Below are 18,418 nucleotides of genomic sequence, written 5' to 3'. Positions count from 1 at the left end.
GTGAACCGACTATAGTCATCAATGAATGTCACAAAGTATTTATACTGCGCATGGGAAATGACAGGAGTAATACCCCAAACATCACTATGTATTATCTCAAAGCATGCACTAGCACAACCAACAGAAGTAGGAAAAGGTAACATCTTACTCTTCCCCAATTTACACACAGAACAATCAAGAGATGATGCATGAGCAAAACCTTGATCTTTAGCACCAAGAAAACCACGCTTTATTAAATCAGATAAAATGACATTATTTGGATGACCCAATCGTCTATGCCAAATTTCAGCCTTATTGTCAACAATCATAGAGGCTAAAGATAAAGTTCTAGGAACAGTAAATTGCAATGGAAATAATCTTCCCACTCTAGGCCCCTTCGCGATTACCTTCCCCGACATCTGGTCCTGCACAAGACAACCACCACGAGAGAAATGTACATCACAATGATTCTCCACTAGCTGTCCAACAGAGATTAAATTAGTAGACAACTTAGGAGCAACAAATACATGGCGAAAAGAATGTCCAATATCACCAATAGCTGTAATTGGAAGATTACTACCATTAGCAATCTGAATATTTTGGCAACCAGTATAGGGCCGCAAATTTTGTAAAAAATCAGATGAACCAGTCATATGATTGGTCGCTCCTGAGTCGATAAACCAAGTAGATGAAGCTGGCTTACCTTGACCTTGAAGTCCAAGGGCAGAAAATGCAGTAAGAATCATCTGCTAGACCATTTCTGGGGTCATAACAGTCTGGCTGATTGTAGATGTCGGACCAATAACAGGAGCATCTGGAACAGTAGCTTGAAAAGCTTGGCTCGCCTGTTTTCCGGACGTGTAGGACATTCCTTGAGAATATGTCCACTTTGCTTACAGTAACTGCAGAATTTCTTACCACAATTGCGAGCAATATGGCCAAACTCCTTGCAGCTGTAGCACTGCATTTGTCCCTTTCCTCTATTCCTTCCTTGTGCAGCATAAGCAACATTGACAACCTCGGATGTCCCACCAGCTGCACTTAGAATTGACTGTGTAGCCAATCTTTGTTCTTCCCGTAACAACTCACCAACACACACATCCAAAGAAGGAACTGGATTTCGATTCAGCAATCCACCCCGAGCAGTCTCAAATTCTGGCCTCAGTTTCATCAAAAACTGATCACGCATGCTAACTTGATGAACTTTTTGAAAGCTTGCTAAGGCCTCCTTAGGTATCTCAAAGTAGATGATATCAGAATATTCACCCCACAGATTTAGAAACGCAGAATAATATTGCTCAATAGAGAGATTACCTTGACTGAACTTACTGATATCAAGTTCAAGCTGAAATCGTCTTGCAGTGTTGTGTTGATGATATATGCGTTTCAGAAAATTCCATATCTCCTTTGCAGTATTAAATGAACGTAAGTTGTTCACCATATGAGGTTCAATGGATGCTAAAATCCATGAAATAATTCGTGAATCATTTGATTCCCATTGACTTATTTCTTTCTCAGTTCCAGAAGCAGTAGAAGACCCATCAATGTGACCCCAAAGCTCCTTCCCTTTCAGAAACATTCTGAACTGAAATTCCCATGTTGCATAATTCTTCCCTGCAAGTCTGATACCCAAAGTCTCTGCAGATTGTCTTCCAAAAGAATTCTCAGCAGCCATCTTTAACAAAACTCAAATGCAAATCCGAAATCACAGATTGATAAACTAAGAAATATCAAAACCAGAATGTTGATTCGAAATCAACCCAAAAAGCTATAGAAAAAAAAATACTCAAAATATCTTATAGATTCAAAAGGTAGGCTGTGATACCATGACAAAATTTGAGTAAATTGACTGGAATCGGATGCTTTCCTCTTCCTGGTCCTTTCTATTAAATAAGAATTCCTGTACAATCTATTTTTGGTAAATCCCTATATATACTTGATTGATTGACCTAATATACAACTATTGTAACCGATTTTCTATTCTAGGTAAGAAATATATACAGATTTTAGCCACAATGTCTGTCATAATCTGCCATAATCTTTCCCATAACCTCTGCCATATAATCTGCCATAATCTTTCCCATAATATCTGCCACAATCTTTCCCATAACCTCTGCCACAATCTCTGCCATTGATACCATTGATAGTCTCCACCCCCTCTGCTGCAACTGCACAGTTTTCTTCAATTGTCTTCACTTTAACCTTTTTTTTTTTTATCATGTTTCCCACCTCCACATCAATCATATTTTCACACTATTCTGTATTTCTCTCAGAGGCTGTCTGATGATGTTAGGTGATTTCAGTTGCTTTCTGGTCCGTCTTGTGGTTTTTTGATTAGTCTTTACCACTTGGACATCCAAATTCCCATTCGCCTGCATTTCTTCATCTTCCATTTCCTTGCTTCTTTGTTCCAAATTCCTTTCTGTACCTTGATTCTTGTTCTCCTTCAGGCATCATAGTATTTGTTTTTTTGTTCCTTTTTTCCTCTTTGGTCAAGTCTGCACGTGTTGGACTTTTCCTCATTTGTTTTTCCTTTGTCCAAATGACATTTTCTCCATGTTTGCTTGAAGAGTTTTTTCTTGAAACACTGGTTTCTGTCTCATTTTTGCTAGTTTGTCCTGCTTCATTAGTTTCTTTCCATTTGATTTTTGAATCAATTCCCCATCTTTGAAACCCTACCTTTGTTTGTTTGAAGAAACTTGTGCTATAACCTATTCTCTCAATTCTTTTTGGGGTGATCTTTTACCATTGCCTGCTCTAAGCCATGGACCAAATTGGTTTTCCAATTTACGCTTTTCCACTAGCACTATTTCCTTGCAGTTCCTTTCACTGTGACCTATTCTTTGATATTCATAATAGAAATCAATACATCTCTCAAACTTAAAGCTTATTCATTTCACCTTTCCTTCCAGTTTGACAGCAGTTCCTCTCACTAATGGCAGAGAAATATCCATCATTACCAGTAAATAGATATGCCAACCTTCCTTTCCTCGTCGTTGATGTATTACAACTTCTCTAGTTTCCTGAAAGACTGAGGCTATCTTTTTTCCCCCTTCCTTAGATATCCAGTATATAGGTTGCTCCATACCTGAATCCATAGTGGGGCAATGTTGAATTTTGCGTCCTCCTCCTTAAATCCGTCAAGCCATTGTCTTTATACCAAAATTTGATAATAATCCATGGATCTCTTTTTAGGATCCTGTCCCTGTCTTTCTCATTGGGGATGAAAAATGGAAAGGGTTTGCTCCTTGTTCCACCACTTTTAGACCTTTTGGATATCCCAAAGCTAAAGTGACAAAATTTTTTACCCCAACAAAGTTAATAATCTTTTCTCTTTTCATTCTTTCACCAGGTTCTCCCCACTTTCTTTTACACTAGGTCCAACATCTCCTAGATGAATTTCAGCTCCGTCCATCTCCATGTTGGATAGAGCAAATTTTTGCAAGATTTCTGTGAGTTCATCAGCTATAACTCACCTTTCAATTATCCTTTAGGAATACCATATACCAGAATATTTCAAAATAGTTCAAGGACAAAAGGCACAGAGGTTTATTTAGGGAAATCTAGGTTTTTCTCCATCTTGGTCTAGTTGAAAGCCATCACTGAGAAAACTCAACAGTATAGGGAAAACTAGTATGTTCATATAGCTAAGAAAACACAGACTCTAAAACCAAAAAAAGCTTTCTACCTTTTTTTAAAAAAATAAAAACCTTCTTGCTACTATTTTTGTTTATAATAATAACCAGGAATAAAGCTAGAAGAAAGGAGTACTACAACTACTAGGCTAGATCTATCATGTGATAATTTTGGAACTATCTGTCTAGGCTGAAATCAAGGTAGAGTGAAGGAAAAGTGGAATTCTTTGCTGATTATTACACCCTCCATCAGCCAATCAGGATTGGAACTGGGAGAATCTTTGTCTTTGCCTTTAAGAGCCCCATTTATGTTGAGTTTGAGCAGACGCACTTCTATGTATTTAATTCGCATATGTTTGGGCTTCAGTGTTGTTTATTGCTTTGCAAGCTTGTCAGATTTTTAGACAGGAACTTCAACTCCCAAAAGAAGAATACAAGGCACAATTCCCAAGAGAAGCTTGTTAGATTTTTAGACAGGAACTTCAACTCCCAAAGGACGGAGACAAGGCACAATCTCCAATAGAGAGAAAATTTTGAAACTTTCGCGTGGGAGAGAAACTCCCAAAAGAAGGAGACAAGGCACAGTTCCCAATAGAGAGAAAATTTTGAAACTCTCACGCGGGAGAGAACCTGACGAACAATATCATAGACTTTGCCCAGATGACTCGATAAAATCCGACAATTATTATCACTGCTTCAAACCTTTTTTTTTCGGCCACGATAATTTTATTCTACATTACTCCTACTCTACACTAAGGGGAATTTTTTAGAAAATCTTGAACAAGAATGCAAATCCTTACCGATACCCAAGGAGAGAAATTCTGTACAAGAATGCAAGTCAAGGGATTTGATTCCTTGACCTACATCCAAGGAGAGCTTTAAACCTCTCCCTGGTGGCCAAGTACTCTAGAAGTAGTTGGTTATCACTGCTCCAATTACACTGCAAAAGAAACAAAAAACTTAAGTGCACCTGGTTGAAAATCTCCTTTTTGATCTGTTTATTCTTATGGCATCCAAAATCATATGAAGTGCCTCTCTATGTCTTTATGATCACCCACTGAAATTCTGTTCCTTGTAATGCAAATTGTCTTAGCAAAACTTTCCACATCATTGAAGAACCTTTTGACTTGCATTTTCGAAGTTCACAAATGTAATTAAGTAGGTCTACTGGCTGTATTATGAACTGGTGTCAGTGGTTTGACTTGATACACAGCAGAGCAATGTTGAGAGATATCTTGCGTTCCAACATGGAGTGTGTCGCCAAGGATGATGACACTCATCATTGCAGCAAATCAGCAATTGCTATGCCGAGAGGCTTGAACATAGCCACAAATACGGGGCCTTTCCTGTGAATACGCTAAGTTTGTATTCACCGAGTTTGCGCACAAAATGTCATAATGCTTCCGAATACAGCCTGTGAAATATCAGATCACTTAAAATGCATTCATTTGTCACAACAAAAATTGATTTGTCCTTTATTTATTTCATTTTACGGGGAGAGCGAAAGGCAAACTTAGAGAATCAAATTCCCATTATAAAAGGAGAAGGAAGAAATATGATCCTATCATCGAGCTTTATTTGGTTTTCTAGCCAAAAGTTAAATTGAATCAGAATCGAATCCTTGTTTGCAGTACGAACCGAGCAGACAATTGTAATGACTTCAATATCTGGCCTTGGTTTCCAAGGATTTGGGTTGTTTCTCTCTGCAATTAAAGAAACTCCAGCGCTTTGAATGGAGCCAAATAAGCAATAGACTGCTGCTGTAGTTAACTGAGAGGGGTACCCTTTAAGCAGTGCTGCCTTCACAAGAGTGCAGAGTAACATATTAGTCCATCTGAATTTCTGAAAAACGAATCTGTGACTGGTATTCTTGATAGCACTTACCTGAGAAATGTTCCAAAATGAGACGGATAAACAAGCAGTTGCAAAGAAGAAGCCTCCAATAACCCAATTATTTCTCACTTCCAATAGATAGGAGGAAGAGTTTAAAGGCCGATGAGAGCTTTCAGATGGAGGTGAAAGGGAATTCGTTACAAAAGAGCCAATTGAAGGACCCTTGTAAAGGGTTAAAACCAGTGCTCATGCAATTGACACCAGAGTTCCAATGATTTTGATCTGACTTCTTGAGCTTCTCAAGTTCAATTTCTCCATCCTATAAAAGAAAACGGACATGCATCTAGTAACTATAGTGTCTAGATTTAATCTTCTCAAATAAATTTTTTTTCATGATTGATTTTCAAATATTCCAAACTCTAGCATGCGTTAGCAAAATTTTCTATCATACCCCAAATTAGGCGATTATGAGCAAATATTATATATTTAAAGCTTATTTGTTTTCCCTTCATCTTCGTCTGTTTAAAAGTTTTATATATAAATACCTAACGAGATTCAAAACTAAGAATCCCAATAAAGAATTGACTCATACCAGTTACAAAAAAAAAAAAAAAAAAAAAAAAAAAAGGGTATCTTCCCAACAAAAATTTACAGCCGTAAGGCTTGGGGATTAAAGGGGGAAATTTACAAAAAAAAAAAAAAAAAAGGGTCGAGGAGATACCTGAAGATAACAGCAAGCAAAAATGTAAAAGCTGGGATTAAGTTGGTCGTTGCAGATCCAAGTGTGGGAGAGCTGTAACTTATATCAGTAAACACACAATTCTGCATAATAGTAATCCCGCAAAAGCGTAATTTATTTCAGAAATTCAGCAACAAAGAAAAAAGAGTGCAGCCCATTTCAATAACAAGACAGAAAATTAAAATGTAGCAGTTGGATTCAAAAATACATACCCAAGGAGGCTGAGGAGGAAAAATTTACACAGGAGAGACAAATTGAGATGTGGCCTAATTTTTCTGAAAATGGAATCTTGAAAATCAGCTCAAATTGTTTGAATGGGAAGAGAAAATTAAAGAGGTCAAATACACCTTTCAAAGACGAAGGAAAAAGGGAAGAGAATAAAGTGGCAATAGCATTTGAGTACACAACAAAGACAAAGTGACTCGTTCCTTCGGACATGGCTACTTTGCTCGGTGTGGATAAGCCAGCGTCTATAACATTCCACTATCGCCATGGCTGTAAGTGGCACCATTTGTACCACATAGGACTTCACACCCACCTCCCTGTTTGTTCTGATTCTGAATCTTCTGACTGTCAAATGGTGAGAGAGTGTCTGTTTCTGTGCGCTTCTTGTACTGTTATCTTTATTTTTTCAGTGGTTGCTTTTGCCCTTTGGTCATTTTGATCAACTTTCTCCACATGCACAATCATTGCAGAGCTGTTGATTCTATTAATTACTAATCAACGTTTTCGATGTGATTCACGTTGAATTAATGGTGAGCAATGATTTTAATCTAGTAATATGTTATATCCAATTTTATCGGTCTTGTTTGTATTGTGGTTTCTCGCAAAAGTTTTTTTTAAGTTTTTCGTGAACACATTTTTCAATCATTTTTTTATCTTACATGCATCAAATTGTCACAGTACAATTTTATTCAAAAACTCCTAAAAAAAGCAATTTAAACATGAAAATTGACTGGATCTATCTGGTTATATCCATTTGGTCTGAAAGAAAGGTCAAGTATCTAATCAACAACACTGGTTAAGGCTTATGTTGCCTCATGCTCCACCCAAAAAAAAAAGAAAAAAAAGACATATATTACCTGTATAAAATTAGCTATTACACACGATTAGATAGTATGATGTCACTAAAAAAAGGTAGTATAATATGGACTAAGGGCACAAACAGTTGTCAGTAGCAATCGTTCTGATCGATGTAATACTCTTTGAACAAGACGTAACTCTACATGAATTACTTATAAAACTTAATAACAGAAATACAATTATTACATATGGAAGTCATATGAGCAGTAACAAAATATCACACTTCTGTTGTAAAGATGTATAAAAAGTTTACATAGAATTATAAAATGTTCAAAAAAGTTACATTATTCTGCTCGGTATGATATGGACCTTTATGTTGAATAAAGCAATAATTTTAATCTAGCTTACATATGTTATTTCCAATTTTTATCCGCCTTGTTTGGATTGTGATTTTTTATAAATTTTTTTTTACGTTTTCCGTGAATACATTATCCAATCACCTTTTTATATCACATGCATCAAATTATCACACTACAATTTTATTCAAAAACTCCTAAAAAAAAGCAATTCAAACGGACCCGATGAAAATTGGCTGGATCCATCTGGTCATGTTATGTCTAAAATTAAAGATACATATGTTACATCCATTTGGTTTGAAAAAGGTCAAGTATCTAATCAACAACACTGGTTAAGGCTTATGTTGCCTCATGCTCCACCCAAAAAAAAAGAAGAAAAAAAGACTTATATTACATGTATAAAATTACCTATTACACACGATTACGTAGTATGATGTCACTAAAAAAAGGTAGTATAATATAGATCAAGGGCACAAATAGTTGTCATTAGCAACTCTACATGAATAAGGCGCAACTCTACATGAATTACTTATAAAACTTAACAACAGAAATACAATTATTACATATGAAACTCATATGAGCAATAACAAAATATCATACATTTGTTGTAAAGATGTACAAGAAGTTTACATAGAGTTATAAAATATTTAAAAAATATTACATTATTCTGCTTCGTATAATATGAACCTTTCTGTGGAATAAAGCTTTCACAATATTCATTTCTTACTAATAAATTTTGGTAGGGTTAATTCTATTTTGCCCCCTTGACTATTGGCAATTAGCACTTCCTCCCCAATATTTGGAACAAATTATCCAAATAACCACTAAATTTTTAACTTTGTATACTTTTGGTCTTCCAATTATTGAAAATTTAGACTTACCCACTGAACTCAACAAAAAGCATATATTTCTTGCCATTACATCTGGCTTCTACTGTAAAAACTTGACGGAAACGAGAAGGGGAGTGAGGTACGAGCAAAACCAAGGATAAATTTGTCAGCACAACTCTATTGCAAGTCAAATACCAAGTTTGTAAAAATTTAATTGGCTTTTAAAAATTTTCTTCTTCTTCATAGACGCTACCACTAACCCAACATGCCCAACACTTGCCCCACAATCACCAGCTCCAGCCATCATATCCACTGCAATTGGGTAACTCTCAAAGAGATTTACTTCAACAATTGTTTAATTATTTTTTTTTAGTTCTTTTCAAATGACATTTTTTTTTGAACGAGATCTTTGAGAAAAACCCACATGAATTTTTCCTATTAAGCTTTGCAAGAAAGAAAGTACCAAGCAGTTCTTTTACGTTCAATGCCTACTCTTAGCTCAAGAGTGGCAACAATTTTAACTTCGAGAATGCCTCTCAGGCTTCCAAACAATTTTGCTGTGGAGTTTTCTTTCCATCTCTCATTTCTTCCAATTATCCAAACATCCCTCCTCTCCCTTCGACCAAGATAGATTTAATTGAGCTGTAAACAATGAGAGAAAAAAAGGAATTTAACAGAGCTAGATTTAAATTTGACAGTTCATGTTGTTCTTTTCTTGGTGCAAATCTAGGGTTTTCGAGAGGAAATGGTTAAGAAGTACAAGGAAAACTAATGAAAAAAGGGAACAAAAAAATAATTTTCTAGGTTGACAAAAATGACCCTATAATTTTGCTCGTGCATGTTTTGTGCTCTATCAATTTTAACTAAAAAAAAAATAAACAGAATGGTTAGAAATGTAGACTTTATTGAGTTTAGTGTGTAAGTTTAATTTTTTAATAGTAAGATGACCGAAAGTACTCCAAGCTAAAAGTTTAGTGGCTATTTGGACAATTTGCTCAAATAGTTATTACAACTTTACCTTACTTTGCTATACTGCTCATAACTTAGTCAAACTGGCGGTAGCTCAATTTTGTCCCATTTTGCTAGACTATTACTCTTTAATGCAGAAGGTCTTTATCTAATTAATGATAGACCAAATTAACACAAATTCCAAAGAATTTATGATGACTGGAGCAAATTGAGAAGTTTCGAAGTGTGAGAAACTATATTGCTTGATGAGAGGAATAAGAAAAAGTTCTTGTACTTGGCACTATGACAGCGTAAAGAGCTAAATTGCTCTTACGCCTCGTGACCTTAGCCTCGTTATTTTGTTGGCTCAAGTGTCATTCGTCTTTTCACCAAAAGGAATAAGTCAGTCAAGTTTCATTAGGTAATTAGGGTTGTCCATTGGCCAGTTATCTCTGTTATGTATATATTTAATTATTGTCGAAAAAAATCCAACATAAAACCATATATTATTTCAATTTGTTACATTACAGAGTACTAGGGGTTCCCTAAAATGTTGAGACTGCCAAGCAAAGTGATGATGAAGAACAACTACCAGCGTCCCAAGATGATAACCCTAAAAAAAAAGAGAGAGAGAGAGAGTCTACAAGATCCTAGGTCAAATGCAACTTGAGCAAGGAATGAGAATATCTAAAAGAGATAGTAGTGAAAATTTAATCTTTAGTTTGACGATAAAGAACAATTGTTGGGGAAGAAAGAATGAATCCTATTACCTAAGGCTGGACTCCCAATTCATAGACCCTTGCCCCTAAAGGCAACTTCAATACCATTTAGAATAAAAGGGCTCTAGGTTTTTGATTGAGTGTTTTTCCTAATAGCTAGTTTGTGAGTTTAGGTAAAAAAGTAAAGGACGAGAAAACTTAAATTATGAGAGAGAAGAAAAGAAACAAAGAGAAGAAAAGTGATTATAATGTTGTTTAGGAATTTTGAAAAGAAATGGTATGATTTTGAGCATATAAATCAATACAAATTCATGCAATAGGTTTTTAAGGGCAAGATGGATATTTAAAATATATTAGTAGGCTTTCAACGAGTTTCTTTCATTTCTTGCCTGAATTTGGTCGGAAAATTTTTTTAAACTTTAGCACAAGTTTTATCCTTCTAAATCTATTTCTTTTCTTTCTTTTCTATTTCATGAAAATCTCCCAAACATCTGACAAGGAAACTTTTCCTTCCTTTCTTACCTTGATATTTTTTATGGCAATTGTTAGTCAGACCTAGAGTAGGACGCCACAGAAAAGAATGATCCTCTCAATCTAAAAATCTCGTCTTTCTCAGAGGCGTATGGTCTTTTCATCACCGATCCACACTAGATAAGAATAAAAATTTAAGGCTAAGGTCATCAAGTTGGACCAGAATTCAGCAAGGCGTCAGGCTCTTGAGCTTAAGGAATTGAATAACGGTGAGATTACTGAAAAGGGAAGAAGAGGTTAAGAAGAGAAATGAGAATTCGGAGTAAGAGAGGATTGAGAGAGATCAAAGAGAGAAGGAAAGAGAAATGCTTCATTATTTCCGTTATCCTCCATACATTAGTGGGCCCCAGTTTTATAGTTGACTAGTAACAAATGGTAGTTATCAATAACTAACTCTTTCTAATAGCTCAACTAACGTCCTAACTTTCACATAATTCATAACTACTACAATCCAGAATTTATTACAATTTGGCACCTCAATTACAATAATTCTTCTTATCCTGAAAATGCCTTCCCCTGAGAAAAAGACTCGTCCTCAAGTCTTGAACTCAGGAAACTAGTGCTCAATGAAGGACTTGTCTTCCCATGGAATTTCATCGTAGCTCAAGTGATTTAATCATAAATTGGATAATTGGTTTGCCCTCCCTAAGGATGACTCTCTTTTAAGAATAGCTTCAGGTTCCAGCGGACACTGATCTTGTTCATTCAATTCTGGCAACGTAGGAGAGCTATTTTGTAGTGGTCCCAATTTCTTTTTCAACAAGGACACATGAAAAACTGGATGCAATCTTGTTCCTGCTGGTAACTTTAGTTTGTAAGGCACTATGCCAATGTTTTCCTCCACTTGTAAAGGAGTACTGGGCTGATTGCTATAAACATTTCCTAATAGTCACTGTTTGTTGTCTATATGGTTGAAGCTTTAAAAACACCCAATCTCCTGCAGAAAAACTCCTCTCAGTTCTATGCTTGTCTGCAAAGTATTTCATCCTCTGTTGAGCTCTATTCAAATGCTTCTTAATGCTATTGGCCTGTTCCTTTCCTTGAAGCATGTGTGAAGCTGTTGGTATGACTGAATCCAGATATGGCCCCAAAGATATAGGCACAAGTTTGTATCCATGCAAGGTATGACTCAGATTTGGGTAATTTTTCCATGAAGTTCGTTGAGATATGGGACCATGCTTGTTTTGGCACTGGTATAGGCTGTAATAGCTTAGGATAAGGAATGTTTTCTGATTTGTTTCTCTGACAGAGATCACAGTATTGCACAAATGCTATCACATCCTGTTTCATTTCTGACCAGTGGAATAAGGTTTTGATCCTTTGCCAGCAATTTCTTTCCCCTGAGTGACCACCTAATGCTAATGCATGTAGGATTTTAATAAGCTGAGTTCTGATACTATTAGCATTTTTTAACATAAAATTTGCCTTGCTACTTCAATAGTCCATCAGCCAGTGAATAAGGTCCTTGAGAATTGGGGTCCAACAGTAACTGGGCCATTAATTCCTGGTAGTAGGTATCTGTTTCATAACTCTTTTGTAATTCTTCAATTGAATTAGGTCTAACAGTTGAAACAGCAAGGCAAGACCCTTCTCCTGTACTTGTTTCAATTTCTCCATGTCTTCTAGATAAAGCATCTGCTACCATGTTTTTTGCCCCCTTTTTGTACTGCATCTCACAATCCAACCCAAGCAATTTTGTCATCCACTTGTGCCGGATTGTAGTGTTCAATTCTTTTATCCAAAAGATATTTTAATGATTGATGATCAGTCCTTATGATTAAGTGATAGCCAACCTGATAATGCTTCCATTTAGTAACTGCCATGACAAGAGCAAGCAGTTCCTTCTCATAGACTGATAATCCCAAGTTCTTAATAGACAGGGCCTTGCTTAAAAATGAAATAGGATGACTATCTTGCATTAGTACAACACCAATTCCCCCCTCCACTAGCATCAGTTTCAATGACAAAAGATTTCTGAAAATCTGGTAGTTTCAAAATTGGGGCTGAACACTTGAGTTTTTTAAGATGGTCAAAGAATTTTCTGACCATCTGAGTTCCATTTAAAGCCCTCTTTTTTTTAACAATTCAGTGAGTTGTTTGCAAATAAGACCATAATGTTGTACAAACCTCATGTAGTAATTTGTCAGTCCTAAAAATCCCCTCAGTTCCTTAACTGATTTTGGTTCAGGCCACTGCATAATGTTGTTTACTTTTCACTGATCCTTACTGACACCTTCATCAGTGATGGTGTGTCTCAGATAATCTATCCTCTATTGGGTAAAGGCATATTTAGATTTCTTACCATATAACTGGTTTTCTCTCGGGACAGACAACATAGTCCTTATATGTTGTACATGGGACTCCAGTATGGGACTGTATACCAGTATATCATTAAAAAAAACCAAAACAAACCTTCTCAAATAGGGTTAGAATACCTGGTTCATTAATGCTTGAAAAGTAGCTGGGGCACTTGTTATCCCCAATGGCATAACAAGAAACTCATAACGTCCACAATAAATCTGAAAGGCTGTCTTGTAAGTGTCTTGAGATTTTACTCTGATCATGTGATATCCTGCTGTCAAATCCACACTGGCTTTGAACATAGCTCCTACCAACTCATCTAGTAACTCATCAACATTAGGTATGGGATATCTATCCTTGATAGTGATTTCATTTAGCTTTCCGTAATCTACACAAAATCTCCAAGTGCCTTCCTTTTTCTTAACCAGCAGCACAGGTGAAGCAAAAGGGCTGTTGCTGTGTTTAATTATCCCACTCTTTAGCATCTCAGTAATCTGTCTTTCAATCTGGAAATAAGGATATCTATAAGGTTTTGACTTGAATGGTCATGCTTCTGGTTTCAGTGGAAAACATCATCGAATTCACTTAGAAGTTCTTGTATCTTTTCAGGTACAGGGCATTCAACCTTCTTTTCACTAATTTTGGAATCCATAGTTATGCTTGTCTACCTTTTATACTCAATGAAATGCCTCAAATCCTTTTCCCTGATTAAGTCCATGTCACAATCTTCTGCTTTACCTTGCAAGTGAATCACCTCTCCTTCATGGTACATAGAAATCCTTAATTGATGGAAATCAAATGTAATAGGACTGAAATGCACCATCCAATCTACTCCTAATATGATGTCCCAGCCTCTCAATTCCATGTCCTTGAGATCAAATCTGAATTTGTGTTGATTAATTCCCCAAATTACATTTGGACATATGGCCTTGCTGGTTATGCAGACTCCATTTCCCACAATCTCAGAGAAAGGGCTGACTAATTGGTAATTTATATCCATTCCAATAAATAATTCACTACTGATATAGCTATTAGAACTTCCTGTATCACACCAGTATCAGAACTTCTTCATTATCCAATTTTTCAGTCACTGTAATTGTCTTCCTTTTAAGTGCTTCAAATAAGGCAAAAAGAGACATGTTCATAGTCTGACCAACATTTCCAATCTGTTCATCCTGTTCCCCTAATGCATTTTCAAATATAGACTCCTCCTCTTCTTCACATATCAGGAAATTTAAGTGTCCCAACTTACATTGATGGCCCAATCCATATTTTTTCCCACATTTGAAACACAGTCCATTATTTTTTCTATATTGAATTTCTTGGGCTCTAATTTTCTTGGGGTCTCGAGAATCATCCTGATGACTCTTGAATTTGGAATCTTGAAAGTGCTAGCAAAAGGCACCTTGTACATATTACGTCCCATTGCAGTTGTTGCTGTGGATCTGATCATTCCAAACTTATGTTCTGCAACCACCTTCTGAGTTTTCCTAGTGCCCTTACTTCGGACTTTGAGTGAGTATTCTTGCCATTGTGATAATTCAAAGGACTCAGACCAGGTTGTTGGTTTTAGCATTCTCACTATTGGTTTAGTTTCCTCCTTCAAACCGCTTATGAAACTGGAAATGAAATAATTCTCAACAAGATTTTTATTCCTAATCATCATCAATGGTTATAATTCCTCAAATCTTTCCTGATATTTTTCAACATTGCCTTCCTGTTGCAGTTTCAGAACTTCTTCATTATCCAATTTTTCAGTCACTGTAATTGTCTTCCTTTTAAGTGCTTCAAATAAGGCAAAAAGAGACATGTTCATAGTCTGACCAACATTTCCAATCTGTTCATCCTGTTCCCCTAATGCATTTTCAAATATAGACTCCTCCTCTTCTTCACATATCAGGAAATTTAAGTGTCCCAACTTACATTGATGGCCCAATCCATATTTTTTCCCACATTTGAAACACAGTCCATTATTTTTTCTATATTGAATTTCTTGGGCTCTAATTTTCTTGGGGTCTCGAGAATCATCCTGATGACTCTTGAATTTGGAATCTTGAAAGTGCTAGCAAAAGGCACCTTGTACATATTACGTCCCATTGCAGTTGTTGCTGTGGATCTGATCATTCCAAACTTATGTTCTGCAACCACCTTCTGAGTTTTCCTAGTGCCCTTACTTCGGACTTTGAGTGAGTATTCTTGCCATTGTGATAATTCAAAGGACTCAGACCAGGTTGTTGGTTTTAGCATTCTCACTATTGGTTTAGTTTCCTCCTTCAAACCGCTTATGAAACTGGAAATGAAATAATTCTCAACAAGATTTTTATTCCTAATCATCATCAATGGTTATAATTCCTCAAATCTTTCCTGATATTTTTCAACATTGCCTTCCTGTTGCAGTTTATTAAACCCCTAAACAACATCCATACAATTTCTATCATTGAATCTGCTGCACAATAATTCTCGGAACTGTTCCCAACTCAAATTGGGTTTTTCAATTTTGACCCCTTGAAACCACCTATTAGCCTTTCCATCCAGGTGCATCTCAATTACTTCTAATTTTTGTTCATCAGGAATTTGATAATTCAAAAAGTACTTATTAAATTTACGCAACCAATCTCTTTCTCCCCAGAAAAAATTTGTAAATCAATCTTAGGAGGGTTTGGAACTTGGAACTTACTCATCTCCTTCTTGAAGGTTCTTTGAAGTTCAGATTCTGGTTGCAGTCTTAAGTGGCTTGGTGGGGTTGGCAACGATGAAATTTGATCCAATCTTCTTTTTTCTCATCATCTTCCCCCATTTTCTCTTTTCTTGACATCATCTTCATCACGAGGGAGTTGAATTTCTGTTCCATAAAGGAACTGAAGTTCTATTCCATTCCAACCACCAGATGCTCCATTCTCTTATTATTTTCCTCCAATTCTTGTTTTATCTCATTTCTGATCTGTTGCTATGCAGATTGTGAAGAATGCACAGATTCCATTATTTCTGGAAGCCTGATTTCCTGCCTTTTAACTTGTTCTTCTAGTGTCTCGAATCTTATGCTCTCTGCCATTTAGAATAGCAGAATTTGCTCCAAGGATCAATAGCTCTGGATACCAATTTGTCAAGCTCTTGAGCTTAAGGAATTGAATAATGGTGAGATTATTGAAAAAGGGAAGAAGAGATTAAGAAGAGAAATGAGAATTCAGAGTAAGAGAGGATTGAGTGAGATCAGAGAGAGAAGGAAACAGAAATGCTTCATAATTTTCGTTATCCTCCGTACATCAGTGGGCTCCAGTTTTATAGTTGACTAGTAACAACTGGTAGTCATCAATAACTAACTCCTTCTAATACTCAAGACTGGTAACTAACAAATGCCGAATTACCTATACAATACTCAAGATTGGGTCAAAATGGTTTGATGATTAATGAATTAACAAAAAACTGATAATCAAGCAGTGCCAGTTTGGTCGGTTCCTTAGTTTAACAAATCCATGGACTCTCTAGTTTTATATGCTTCTTTCGAAAAACAAAAAAATTTGGAATACTTTTGGGGGTACCAACTGGCAAAGTGTCGCATTAAACCTAAATATTAATGTGATGGTGCCAACTAATAAAAATTGAACCTCTGCTACATTTACACTAGACAATAATATCCCACTATGAGTAATTTGAAATGGTTTCAAGGCCTCTATAATTGTCAATTTCAATTACAAACAGATATAGGATGAGCAAATATTAAGACAGCAATATGGCAAAATACAACAAATTTTTTTTTTATTTATTAAAGGCAAAGAACAAAAAAAAAGTTAGTTTGTTCATTCTGAATAAGACTAGACTTGTAAAGGCGAAGGGGAGAAGGAAGTTCTTCTAATTATAAGAAATGGACTGGTGGAGAGGTGGTTGTGGTAACAGTGTGAGGAAATCTGTTTGCCCAAGAAAACAAGTAGGTGGCCAAGTCATTGATGCCAAAAACCAAAGGATGGTAATACTAGCAAGATGGGCATGACGCCTTAAAGGGTGTCTGATGAGAAAGGAAAGTTGACCATGGGAGGAAGGTTAGATATGGTAAGAGGAGCCATAGCAATAGGAAACGTCATGATGTGGATTGTTGATTGAGTAAGATGAACGGTTAGCGAGCTGGTAAAAACAAAAGCAAAGATGGAAGAGAGAACTTGGATAAGAATAGAAAGTGAGCTCAGTGGTAGAGGAGACGAAATGAAAGTAGAAGTAGAGAGGAGGACAGTACTGGTACCCTAACGTTGGTCGTGATAGCATTGGTCGATGGAATCTGAAATAAAGAAACAAAGTAAGATGGAGATAATGGAAAAGATGGGGACAATAGCAAGACGGATGGCGAGTAATAACAAACCTAAGGAGGCCTAAATGAGGCAAGTGCATCATGAGATTTGGCTATGGCCAAAATTGTTGCATCCTCAACGTTATTCCCAGCAATGTCTCCCACCACTAGCACTTGAGGGCGCTAGAAGAATTAACGATGACAGAGTCTTGTCCTTTGGGGTCAGCTGCCTTGAAGTCCTCTCCACCGGAACCTAAGGAATCACTGGCTTCAATATTTGTAGTAAATGTCCTCTTGGAATCAGTGGAAGATGTTTCCTAAGAAACGGTAACAAGCTCAGTGGCTGCCATTGAGACAGCAAGTTTGAGTTTTACGAGTTCTTCTATCATCTGGCAAGTCAAAGAGGTAGTTGATTGAGTGATGACGGTCAAGTAAAAGAAGGGAGCAATAAAGTCAAGAATAAGAGTGTAAAACCAAAGAAAAAAAATAAAACTTAGAATGGAGAAGAATCAAAGGCAAAAGAAATACCTGGACATAGGAGTATCCATGGACCAGGTAACCAGTTCATTTGCAATTTTACTGATCCTAATTGCATGTACTAGCTCAACAAAATTACATTCCATAATCTAATTCAATTCACCTGGGTTAACCTATGATATACGACCGGATATGTAGAGTGACTTAATCTTCTTCTAATTGTAGGAGAAAAAATCGGAATCAGATTGAAAAGAAAGTAAACAATACAATGTCTATTTAAATTAAGGATTAATCTTCTACATATTGTTAGTGTATACACTATTACCGTTAAATATATCACAACTAATCTAAATTTGAATTTAAATTTCAAAATTTGCATGTGTGTCATGCATCTAACCGTAATAGTATACACACTAACAGTATATATAAGATTAACTCTTAAATTAATTAAGGTATTTAATCTTACAACTCTAAAAACCTACCAACCAAATAGAAAGTGGAAAAGATAAATGGTAGTTTAGGTTAGGTAAATAAGTTTATAAGTTATGAAAAAGAAGATGTATAATAGACATTCTAACTTAAATTATGGGAAATGTTATTTGCATTCTATTTTTTAAATTTACAGTTCCACCATTTATTTTATCGTGTAGTCTAATAAATGAAAATTATATGATTAGAGTGATATTGTGAGTGTGATTAATAAAAATAGGAGTGCAAATAAACTTTTCCTAAATTATTAGTAAATGACTAGATAAATTCTAGTTCAGA

General features: G+C 36.0%; 3 long non-coding RNA genes and 1 pseudogene across 3 annotated transcripts; all 4 read right to left on the bottom strand.

Annotated features, from left to right (window-relative positions):
• Positions 1–206: 206 nt before the first annotated feature.
• LOC113741538 (uncharacterized) lies at positions 207–734 on the bottom strand. Its single transcript, XR_003460646.2, has 2 exons — positions 683–734; positions 207–404 (listed from the first exon to the last, which is right to left on the bottom strand). It is a non-coding gene; the product is annotated as an uncharacterized lncRNA (long non-coding RNA).
• A 93-nt stretch (positions 735–827) lies between these two features.
• On the bottom strand, positions 828–1,564 carry LOC140005726 (uncharacterized). The gene is made up of 2 exons (XR_011813293.1): positions 1,294–1,564; positions 828–1,207 (listed from the first exon to the last, which is right to left on the bottom strand). It is a non-coding gene; the product is annotated as an uncharacterized lncRNA (long non-coding RNA).
• Positions 1,565–5,061: 3,497 nt separating this feature from the next.
• LOC113740836 (WAT1-related protein At5g40240-like) lies at positions 5,062–6,422 on the bottom strand (annotated as a pseudogene).
• Positions 6,423–16,543: 10,121 nt separating this feature from the next.
• LOC140005725 (uncharacterized) lies at positions 16,544–17,536 on the bottom strand. Its single transcript, XR_011813292.1, has 2 exons — positions 17,246–17,536; positions 16,544–17,164 (listed from the first exon to the last, which is right to left on the bottom strand). It is a non-coding gene; the product is annotated as an uncharacterized lncRNA (long non-coding RNA).
• Positions 17,537–18,418: the final 882 nt, after the last annotated feature.

Source organism: Coffea arabica, chromosome 4e (assembly GCF_036785885.1).
Source record: "Coffea arabica cultivar ET-39 chromosome 4e, Coffea Arabica ET-39 HiFi, whole genome shotgun sequence".
NCBI lineage: Eukaryota > Viridiplantae > Streptophyta > Magnoliopsida > Gentianales > Rubiaceae > Coffea > Coffea arabica.
This window is presented reverse-complemented; position numbering and strand designations above follow the sequence as displayed.